The sequence below is a fragment of the Eptesicus fuscus genome, chromosome 13 (assembly GCF_027574615.1).
Source record: "Eptesicus fuscus isolate TK198812 chromosome 13, DD_ASM_mEF_20220401, whole genome shotgun sequence".
Classification (NCBI taxonomy): domain Eukaryota; kingdom Metazoa; phylum Chordata; class Mammalia; order Chiroptera; family Vespertilionidae; genus Eptesicus; species Eptesicus fuscus.
This window is the reverse complement of record NC_072485.1, coordinates 81,099,957-81,110,187: the sequence shown is the minus strand read 5'-3', so window position 1 is coordinate 81,110,187 and position 10,231 is coordinate 81,099,957.

The window sequence follows — 10,231 nt, the reverse complement described above, 5'->3', positions numbered from 1 at the left end:
AGGTGAGTGCCCACAGGCGTCTCCGGGGATGTGTATGTTCAGGCTGGAGCTGTGTGAGCTCAGGCATGTGGTTGTGTGTGGATCTGGGGGCGCAAGTATGTGACTTGCCCAGGCTGGTCACACGTGCTGCATGCATGGGACCAAAGGGCGGGTGGGGGTGGGGTGGGGGTGGACGCTGGGCAAGGGTGGGGGAGGTCCCCGGTTGCTCCGAGCAGACACGCAGGGCTGCCTCGGCCTGCCTGCTGGGAGGGCGTCCCCCAGCCCCGGGTCCCTGGCTGGTGCCGTCCCCTGGGGCTGGGCCCATGGACTGAGGGAGCAGGAGGGCCCAGGCAGGTCCCGGGGGGCAGAGGGGACTTGGCCGGGGCAGTGAGCAGGGCCTCGCCGAGGCAGTTTCCCGGGATTCCTGGGGGCAGGGCCCGGGGCGGGGGCTCCCTCCCTCCTCACCTGGTGGCTGGGCCGGCTCCCTCGGAGGGGCTGGTGGTCGCTGGGCTGAGGCCCTCGCTCTGTCCCGTCCGGCGGCCGCGGCGCTGGGCAGCTCGGCTCCCGCAGGCTGTGTTTGCGCCGCCCGGGGGGGCTTATATAAGGCATAAGCTGTTTCCCGGGCTAATGTTTGACTTTCTTGGGGGATTATCGGCCACCCAGCGGGGAGAGTGTTGTGGACCCGCCGGGCCCAGCGTCCTCAAAGGCGGCCTCGGCAGGGCCGGCTGACTGTGCGGGGAGCCTGGCGGGGACGCGGGCCGGGCCGGCTCACCGGGGGACCCGGGCCATCGGGGAGCTGCCGCTCTGAGGGCTCAGCACTGGGACCAGCCAGAGAGCGGCCCGCCTGTCCCCGAGCAGACAGCGTTCTCCGGCCCCGTGTTCCCTGCCGGGGCCTCTGGACAAGGGGCCCGGAGACCTGGCCCCCAGGGAAAGGGGAGCATGCCAGGAGAAATGGTCACCGGCACCGGTCCCCGAGGGCTCGGAGCTGCCATCCCCGGGCCCCCCGGGGCAGCCAGGGTTCCCCTGTCTGAGTCTCGGACCCGCCAGCTCAGCCTCCCCCTCCAGCCCTCTCTCCACGGATGGCTCCTCCCCACCCACTGCTTCCCTCTGGGGCCAAATCGCAGTCTCTCCTGCTCGGTTCCCCTCTGAATACCACTTAGTTCTATAATGATGCGTTTCATGCATCAAATATGGGCGACACAAACACGCGACCCAAAACAAAACACCCCGGGCCGCCCGAGCCACGCGGAGTGTTCCCGCGAGCGTTCTTCCAGCCCTTCCCGGGAGGCTGCGGCCTGAGCCCCTCTTCCTAGCTGCCAGCACAGCAGCCCTGACACATTCTAGCATGCTCCACGAGGAAACGAGGCACAGAGAGGGTAAGGAACTTGCCCAAGGCCCCCCAGCCAGGAAGTGGCAGGACAGGTGTAGTGTGGCCCTAAGCTCACTTCTGTCTGGTAAAGGTCACTCTCTTCTTCTTTATTTATTTATTAAAAAAAAATATTTTATTGACTTTTTTAGAGAGAGGAAGGGAAAGGGATAGAGTTAGAAACATCGATGAGAGAGAAACATCGATCAGCTGCCTCCCGCACACTCCCCACTGGGTATGTGCCCGCAACCAAGGTACATGCTCTTGACCCGAATCTAACCTGGGACACTTGAGTCCGCAGGCCGATGCTCTATCCACTGAGCCAAACCGGTTAGGGCTCTTTTCTTATTTTTTTTTAAAAAAATATTTCTATTGACTTCAGATAGGAAGGGAGAGGGAGGGAGAGAGAAACATCAATGATGAGAGAGAATCATCGATCGGCTGCTTCTTGCAGGCTCCCCACTGGGGATCGAGCCTGCAACCCAGGCGTGTGCCCTGTGCCCTGACCGGGAATGGACCCGTGACCTCCTGGTTCATGGGTTGATGATCAACCACTGAGCCACGCCGGCTGGGTGGACGTCAGCCCTTTCTCAGAGTCTGGGGGCCTGTACTGTCTCTCCACCAGCAGTCACCACCCAGGCCTTCAACGGCCCTGCCTGCCACTAGCTCACCTCTCTGCGTCTCCCTCCGGAGATCCCTGGCAGCGGCCCTCCCCCCCACCTGCTCTGGGGACAGGGTGGGCCCCCCAGAGGCCCCCTTCCTGGTTAGGGAGGGGCTTCCCATTCTCCTTGGCCCTCTCCTCTACCCGGGCTCCCGCTGGGCTCCTCCCCCGCAAGTCTCCTCCCATCTCTCCCCCCCCCCCACCCCCCAGGGCAGGGTCAGCTGGTAAGCCAGGCCCAGCCCCTCCTCTGGGCTCCCACCTGGGCCGAGCAGTGAGGGATGTTCTCAGAGGGGCCCAGGCAGGGCCGGATCCGGATCATCAAAGAGAGATTAGATGACGCTCGCCCAGAGGCAGCCGCCGCGGTTGTTTTAGGAACGGTTTCAACGGTGAGGCTGGCGGGGAGCTGGGCCGGTGCCCGGAGCCCCCTGTCCTGGGCCTGCTCCCTCCTCGAGAAGATTTCTGGTTCCTCGTTGGGCCGGGCCCGGGTTATCCTCCTTCCTGTCCTTGGAGAATGTGGTTGAAAAGAGCTGCGTTCCCCCTGAGGCTGCTGGAGGGGAGCCGGGTAGGGGTGTCCCAGCTGCCCAGTTAGGGGCAGCGCCCCCCCACCCCATGGAGGTGCGTGGACTCATGACCCCTGAACTGCGGCGTTCTGTTAGCGCGGCCGCTGGCTCCACGCACCTGCTCTGTGACCTCGGGCAACTCACCTCCCCTGGGCCTCCTGTTCCCTTCGTTAGTTAAGTAGCTTAAAACCCCAAACACAGGCCTAGCGGGTGTGGCTCAGTGGATAGAGCGTCGGCCTTCGGACTGAAGGGTCCCTGGGTTCGATTCCAGTCAAGGGCACATGCCTGGGTTGTGGGCTCCATCCCCAGTAGGGGGCCTGCAGGAGGCAGCCGGTCAATGGCTCTCCCTCATCACTGATGTTTCTACCTTCCTCTCTGACATCTACAAAGATATATTTTACAAATAATAATAAAATAAATAAACCCAACATTAAAAACACACCCACCAGGAATCTTGTATTCAAACAATGTATCGGGCCAATAAGATGGTTATGTAAGGAGATACTAGAGGCGGCAGTCTGGCTGCACGGGGGAGGCGTGGGGAGAAAGTGTCCCCCCCCCTCCCCCCCCCGCAACCTAACCACCCCCTCGTCCCAACCTCCTGCTTCTCTGCGGCATCTTCCTCCCCAGCCCACCCCTGCGGCGGCGTCGCCATTGCGTTCGAGGATCCATCACTCCCCCACGCTGTGATCCTAAACGCAATATGTTGAAATTAACTTTTAAAAGAAATGGTGCATTTGGGAAATCGTATGTGCTAAATGTGTTTTTTATTTGGAACATGGCAATCGATTTTCTCCCTCCTTCCCTGCCTGCCTCTCTCCCTCCCTCCTCCCTCTCTCCTCCCCTCCCTCCTGCCCTCCCTCCCTCCCTCCTGCCTTCCCTCTTGCCCTCCCTCCTCCTTCCCTCTTGCCCTCCCTCCTCCTGCCCTCTTGCCCTCCCTCCTCCTCCCTCCTCCCCTCCCTCCTCCTCCCTCCTCCCCTCCCTCCTCCTCCCTCCTCCTCTCCCTCCCGCCCTCCCTCCTGCCGTCCCTCCTTGCTCCTCCTCCCCTTCTCCCTCCCTCCCTCCCTCCTTCTCCCCCTCCTTTCTTTTCTCTTTCCTCCTTTCATCTCTTGTCTAAACTTCCGGTTCCCTTTAAGCTGAACTGGGCGCAGTCAGTGGCCCTGTTCTGCTGCTCAGACCACAGCCCTCAGCGGGGACGGTGAGGCATGAACTCGGGAGCGTCCCTCCCTGGAGGCCACGCTGAAGCCTAAGCCTCCGTCGCTGGCTCAGGGTCCCCGATTCAGCCCCGTCCTTGGGACGCTCCCACAGAGCAGGTGGCCTGTGTGGGTGGTGTCGGGCTGCACTTGAGCAAGGGATTGTCCCCCGCCCCCGCCCCCGCCCCCGCCCCCTCCATGGGCCGGTGCTAAAGGCCCCTCCGTGGAGCCGGCGGTGCAGGGACGAGGGACCAGGCCTGGATTTGACCCTCACTCCACCACCTGCTACTTGGCTGGCCTTGGGCAGGTGATGTCACCTGTTCAAGCCTCAGTTTCTCCGCTTGTGAAATGGGTCAGTGCCTACCTTCAGGGTTGCTGGGGTTTTATTTATTTGTTTATTTAAACATTTCTAGCTTTTGCCCAAGTTGTAACGAACACACTTTTATGTGTGTTTTTTTTTTAATTGATTTCAGAGAGAGGAAGGGAGAAGGAGAGAGGGACAGAAGCGTCCATGATGAGAGAGAAGCACTGGTAGGCTGCCTCCTGTACGCCCCCTACTGGGGACCGAGCGTGTGCCCTGACCGGGAATCCAACCGTGACCTATGACCTCCTGGTTCAGCGGTCGACGCTCAACCACTGAGCCACGCCAGCGGGCGGATTGTTGGGGTTTTAAATAAAGAGCACAAAGCGCTGGCACAGGCCCAGCACAATACCTAACCGAGGGCCAGCCCTGCGGGGACCGCCCGGGAGCTGTCCGTGGCCCCGAGAGCATCCAGGCCCGGCCATCACGCTGCACACAGGAGGCCTCAGGTGCCGGCCCACGTCCGAAGGGGCCGGGAGGACGGAGGGACGCACCCGGGAATGTGGGCTCACCCCTGAGGACGGGCGGGGAGCGGCGCCCCCTGTGGTGCACACCGGTACTGCATCTCTCGCCTCGATGGAGAGGTGAGTTAGGGGCCCTCTGGCCACCTGAGCCCATCCCAGCGCAGCCAACGGACTCACGTGGGCCGGGGACCCCGCACGGTGGACAGCTGCCATCGGACCTCGGCCTGCCTCTCCGAGCTGCAGGCCGGTGGGACGGAGGCCACGGTCCCAGGTCCCCACATGGCCTTCGGCCCATCCAGAGCCTTAGGGCAGGGCTGGCCGGCTCCCGGGGTCCGGGCCGGGGGTCGAAGGGTGGTGGGCTGTGGGGGCGACAGTGAGGGGCTGAAGCAGGGCAGGCCAGTCTGCGGGGCCAGCAGCCCGCCGCACCAGCTGGTGTTGCCATGGGGACATGCAGGCTCGGGGTTGCCAGATCTTCAGATATTTTTAAAAATAGCTTGAAATCTGGACTCTGTGAAATTCTCCGATTGTGTAGGCGACCCCCTCCCCCTCTGGAATCCCTTTGTCTTTCCTGCTTCCGCCCTCTGGGAGCCTCGATTCTGTCCGGTGATCCGTGTAGAAGGGGTCGGAGCCCTGGGGTTTGGCCTCGCCCGGCCTCCTCTCTGGCCCTGGGGTTTGGCCTCGCCCTGCCTCCTTGCTGGCCCCGGGTTTGGCGAGCAGGGCCTTCAGGAGTTCGAGGTCCGGCAAACCTCCCCCAGCACCTGCCTGGGGCTGGGCCCTGCGGGGAGAGGTGTGAAGACGGAGGGGATGAAGGAACGGAGCATTGCTTGGGGGGTTCACACCCCGAGAGGGAGAGTGGAAGGGGCAGGTGACCGTGGAGCCGGTTCTGTGCCAGGTGCCCTGAGGACACGGGCCCACACGCTTCCCGCTGAGTCACATCCACACGTGGCTCCCTTGCAGCCCCCGTGGCGGGCGCGCGGTTTGGGCCACGCTGCCCTCTCTCTCTCTCTCCCTCTCTCTCTCTCTCCCTCAGCATCTGCACCCTCGCTGCTCCCCAGGCGGCTCCTTTTCGGGGCCTCAGACGGCACCTCCTCAGAGAGGACACCCGGGACCCGGCGTGTCCCAGGGGCCCCTCTCCTCGGCTCTGGTCACGGCCTCTCTGCCCGCTATGCGCCCTCCGCAGCCTCCGCCCTGCCTGGCACCGGGCACTGCTATTGCCTGTCTCCCCCGCCCCGACGGCAAACGGGCGTCAGGCTTAGTTCCAACCTCACGGACGGTGAGGAGGGCGGGGTGTGTGGTCCTGGGGCCTGGTGTCCTGGGTCCCGGCGGGGAGCTGGGAGCCAGCCCCTCCTGCCCACGCGCAGAGCATCTCTCCTGCTCGCCTGGCTTCCTGCCCCCCCCCCCCCCCCGGCCCAGGCCTGCTCTGCAGTGCCCCCCACGTGGCAGAAGAGCTGAGTGGAAAGATGGGCGAGGCCTCCGGAGCAGACGGTGCAGGAGAGGAGCCGGGAGCCGTCCACCTGGGCGGGGAGGGAGAGGCGCGGAGCCTGAGAAATCCCGACGCCCTGCCCTCCTGGTCCTGGGCGTTGAGGCTCCTGCGGGAGGGGCAGGGCTGGCGCGGGCACCGTGACGCAGGCCAGGGCTCCTGCGTGCAGAGAACCGGCTGTGGGGACGGCTTTGGTGGCAAAGGTGCCCCAGCCAGGTCCCCAGCTGCTGGGGCAGGAGCGTGAGCGGGGCTGGGGCTGGGCCGGGGGGACGGCAGGGCAGGCGGTTTGCACCCGCCGAACCCACAGCGTGTGAGCCAGAGCCGCGGCCCCCGGGGCAGGGGCGTTGGGGGCGCCCCCAGCTCTGACCTCACGTTAGCTTCACCGGGGCTGCTGGTGACAGTGGGTGAGCTGGCCGAGGACCCAGAGCTAGGACTCAGGGCGTCTCCACCGGAGGACAGGACCCGCGTCTAAAGCGGTCGGGGGAGGGGGGGCCGAGTGCCGAGCTGCCCCTTCTGGGTGTGCGACTTCAGACAGGCACATCGGCCTTCTGAACGTGGCATTCCGACCTGCAAAGGGGCGGCGCCACCCACTGCAGGGCCCTGAGGTGCATGAGACGACCCAGCACAGAGCCCGGCACCCAGCACAGAGCCCAGCACCCAGCACCCAGCACAGAGCCCGGCACCCGGCACCCAGCACAGAGCCCAGCACCCAGCACCCAGCACAGAGCCCGGCACCCAGCACAGAGCCTGGCACCCAGCACCCAGCACAGAGCCCAGCACCCAGCACCCAGCACAGAGCCCGGCACCCAGCACAGAGCCTGGCACCCAGCACCCAGCACAGAGCCCAGCACCCAGCACCCAGCACAGAGCCCGGCACCCAGCACAGAGCCCAGCACCCAGCACCCAGCACAGAGCCCGGCACCCAGCACAGAGCCTGGCACCCAGCACCCAGCACAGAGCCCAGCACCCAGCACCCAGCACAGAGCCTGGCACCCAGCACAGAGCCCAGCACCCGGCACCCAGCACAGAGCCCGGCACCCGGCACAGAGCCCGGCACAGAGCCCGGCACCCAGCACCTAGTACAGAGCCCGGCACCTGGCACAGAGCCCGGCACAGAGCCCGGCACCCAGCAGGCCCTCACTGCCGGGGCCGCCGCGGTGCGGAGCCACAGTGCGAGCTCCTGAGGGACAGAGGACGAGTCTCTCAGGGCCGCATCCCCCGTGCCTGGCACGGCGTGGGCACCAGCAAATGCCTGCCAGCTGAATGAACACGATGAAACTCGACAGGAGAAATGTCAGTTCCTGGACTCGGATCCAAGGACCCAGCTGCACGGATGCGGTGGGGGAGGGCGCAGCAGCAGCGCGTGCCGGACCGAGGTGTTGAAGCGCCGGGAGCTGGGCCGACACCAGGCGCTGGCGAGGCCGGCAGGACAGACTGGGTGGCTCTGAAGGCCCAGAGCTCAGCACGGGAGGCCCCGGCGGTCAGACCAGCCTCAAGCGCCACAGCGTTCTGCGTGCCCGGGAGAAGCCCGCCAACACGGTGAGGTGGGGGTGAGGCCAAACACCCCCCCCCCCCGCCGGGGTGCTCAGTGGGTGAGCGTCCACCCAGGAACCAAGAGGTCACCGGTTCGATTCCTGCTCAGGGCACATGCCTGGGTTGGGCGTGGAGGAAGCAGCCGATCAATGACTTTCTCTCATTGATGCTTCTATCTCTCCCTCCCCTTCCTCTCTGAAATCAATAAAAATATAGTAAAAACAAAAAACCAACCCCCCACGCATCCTGAGGTGTGGCTGAAGACAGCCGGCCCTGAGCTTGGGACGCTCCGAGGCACCACTAGGGGGCGTGCAGATCTTGCCTCTTCCACCTGCTCTGGAATCAGCAAACAGTTTGAAGCCTCAGTTTCCTCATCTGTAAAATGGCAAGCCACAGCCTGGAGGTCACTCGGCTGCTGGAGAAGGACAGGAGAGGGAGCCCGAGCTTCGCTGGACGCAGCCCGGGCGCCCGCCCCCTGAGCTCCCAGCAGCAGGGAGGACAGCTGGGGGGAAGCTGTGCGTGGTGAGTGTCTGTGGGGTTTGGACCAGGATGACGGGGGGCTGGGGGGTTCTCCCACCCTGACCTCCCCCCTTTCTTCCATCCTATAGGCTGGCTGCTCTCCCCACAGCCAGCGTCCCTCTCGTCTGCAGGTGTCGGGTGGAAGACTGTGTGCAAAAGGCTCGCTCCAGGTTCCTTTTCTGTCCATAAACCATCCCCAGCAGCCGGTTGCCTGGAGTTTCCTGTGTGCCCTCTGGTGGCCGCAGGGGGCACTGCACTGGGTTCCGTGGCCGGTTCTGGAGTAGAGGCCCCCGAGGAACTGGGTTGGAACCCGACAGCTTGGTAACAATGCTGGACCTGCACCCACAGATGAATGGTCAGCGCAGTGCGATAGCGAATATTATTAGCACTGGAATGTTACTCGGCCTTCAGAAGATATGAGGTTCTGGTACATGCTACCACCTGGATGAGCCTTGAAAACACGATTCCAAGTGGCATGAGCCAGACACAAAGCAGCAAATATTGTACGACTGCATTTGCAGGAGGCACCTGGAACAGGAGAATTCACACCCATTGAAAGGAGAGGAGAGGCTATGGGGTCTGGGGGGGGGGGGGGGGGAATGGTTTCATGGATACCGAGTTTCTGTTTGAGATGAAGCAAGAGTTCTGGAAATAGCGGTGATGGTCGCATAACATTGAGAATGTACTTAACCCCACGGGTCGGACACTCAAACCGGGTAAAGTGGTACATTTTATGTATATTTTCCCACAATAAGAATTTTACCCCCCGTAAAGATAGGCTGCATGACCTTGTCAGGCCCCTTAGCGTCTCCGAGCCTCAGTTTCCGCGTCTGTAAGGTGGAGGGCAATGGTGGCCACTGCTCTGGTCCAGGCTCCACCCTCCCTCCCTCTCGCCCCTCCTGGCCACGTCTTTTTCAGCCGAGCAGCCGGCGTGTCTGAAACTATCGGACCAGGTGACTCTCCTGCTTGCACCCTCCCGGACTCCGCCCTGGGCAGACGAGGCTGGCCCTCGACCCCCGTCCTCCCTGGGACTCTCTGACCCCCTCCCCACACTGGCACCCTCTTCCCTCGGCCTCCGGGCTTTTGACCTTGCTGCTAATACTTCCTTAAACATCGTCTTCTTTTTATAAAAAAGTATATTTTTATCGATTCCAGAGAGAGAGAGAGAAACATCAGTGATGAGAGAGAATCATTGATCAGCTGGGGATCGAGCCCACCACCCAGGGATGTGCCCCGACCGGGAATCGAACCGTGACCTCCTGGCTCATGGGTCAGCGCTCAGCCACCGAGCCACGCGGCCGGGGCCACGGCCTGCTTGACTGTCTCTTGTTGGGGACTTCCCCTTTCGCTCAGGTCTCAGCCCCGATGTCACGTTTCCTCCCGAGGACGCCACGCCTCCCCCCCGCCCCCGGGTTGTCCTGCCTCCTCGTCTTCTTGGATCTCCTCCATCCTGTGTGATGTTCCCCTCCTGGCCGCCTTCTCCTCTGAAGGCTTCACCTCTTTGTGGAATGCTGACTCGCCGGCCGGACGCACGCAGACCGTCATTCCTCTCCCGCCATCAGCCGCGCTCCCGCCCCGTCACTTCTCTCTTCCCGCTTCGAACACGCGCAGCTGAGGGGGCTCTGAGGTTCCTCCAGGCGTAGATCAAGGTCAGCCTCAGGCACTGACCTCCAGGTGTAGGTCAAGGTCAGCCTCAGGCACCTACGGCGCCTCTTCAGGAGGAGGGCACGGAGGGGTGCGGAGGTCCTGATTCCGAGATGTGTTTTCAATGGCTCAGCCCAGCCCTGCGCACGCCCCCCACACACACCAACACGCACACACACACACACACACACACACACACTAACACACACCAACGCACACACACACACACCCAACACACACACCAACACCCCCAACACCCCCCAATACACATACACCAACACACACACACAATACACATACATCAATACACACACACCCCACACCCCCACACCCCAACACCAACACACACCAACACACACACACACACACCAACACCCCCCTCAACACCCCCCAATACACATACACCAACACACACACCCAATACACATACATCAATACACACACCCAACACACACACACCCCAACACACAC